The sequence below is a fragment of the Galeopterus variegatus genome, unplaced genomic scaffold, assembly GCF_000696425.1.
Source record: "Galeopterus variegatus unplaced genomic scaffold, G_variegatus-3.0.2 Scaffold6118, whole genome shotgun sequence".
Taxonomy (NCBI): Eukaryota; Metazoa; Chordata; class Mammalia; order Dermoptera; family Cynocephalidae; genus Galeopterus; species Galeopterus variegatus.
This window is the reverse complement of record NW_007732229.1, coordinates 81,354-82,537: the sequence shown is the minus strand read 5'-3', so window position 1 is coordinate 82,537 and position 1,184 is coordinate 81,354.

Here is a 1,184-nt window from a genome sequence, read left to right as displayed (position 1 = left end):
GGGTCCCAGTAACCACAGGCAAAAACACAGGTTCTGTGGAGTTTATATGAGACTTTGTTGGGCTCTTGATAAAAGGAAGTGGTCCAGAAACCAGGCAGGTGATAGAATATTAGCATCATGGCAAAATAAAGTAATTAATTTTTAAAAAAGCAAGTCATGAAATGGAACTGGACTTCAATAATCTGTGAACTCCCAAAGGATTAAAATTCATCATCAGACTCGCATGACTTTTCCAGGTCATCCTGACTCCCAGAAGAAGAGAAAGAGTTGAATGGACAGTTCGAGTTTCCCTGCACTTGAGGAAGAGAGAAAACAAAGAGCCTGGAGAGCAGAGATGGGGGAGCCTCAGCAGAGCCTGCAACTCCACTGCTCCTGCACCACAATCGCATGGCCATAGACACTGTGCCAGCTGCCATTTCCTTGGAGATCTTAGTCTTGATGGCACTTCTACTACTTCACCCCACCAACAATGAATCAGCAAAGAAGAAACACACCCATGGAAAGGTGCCCAGCATGCAGAGGAAGAAAGATAGTAGATCAATCAGAATATATGCTCACTAGAACATGAGTGCTGAGGTAGGCACATAAAACTTAAGTTCAAAAAAAGATAAAAGTAATACATAAAAGTGAAACATCTGCTACACACACACACATGCACACATACAACTTTCTGAAATAGAAATTAAACCAAAAATATGACTTCTAATTGTATCAGAAATGTATTCAGCTGAAATTAACAGAAAATGTGGTTTAGCAAGAATAGTTTTCTTCTTCTCCCACAATGAGAACTCATAAATTAAGTAGACAATGACTGATGCAGTCAGCACAGGATGTCATAAGTGTCTGGAGCTTTCCCCCTTTCTCTGAACAAAGCTCTTGAATTTATAACTCTTGTCCTTGTGGTCTTAACATGATTCCTGCATCAATAAGCATCCAATCCATTGTCTGCTAGGGACAAATAGTGAAAGGAGCATGGAAGGAAGGGCAAAGAGTGAAAGGGCATGGAAGATAAGTTTATCCATTTTCATAAAGTTCCTGGACACCTCATGAATCCAACAATTTCTACCTCTACATTGTAGGCCAGTGTTGAGCTCCTTGGCTACCACAAATACAAGAGTTTCTAGGAAGGTGAACATTTTAGTTGGTTACATTGCCAAACTATATTAGTTCTGTAAGAAAGAAGA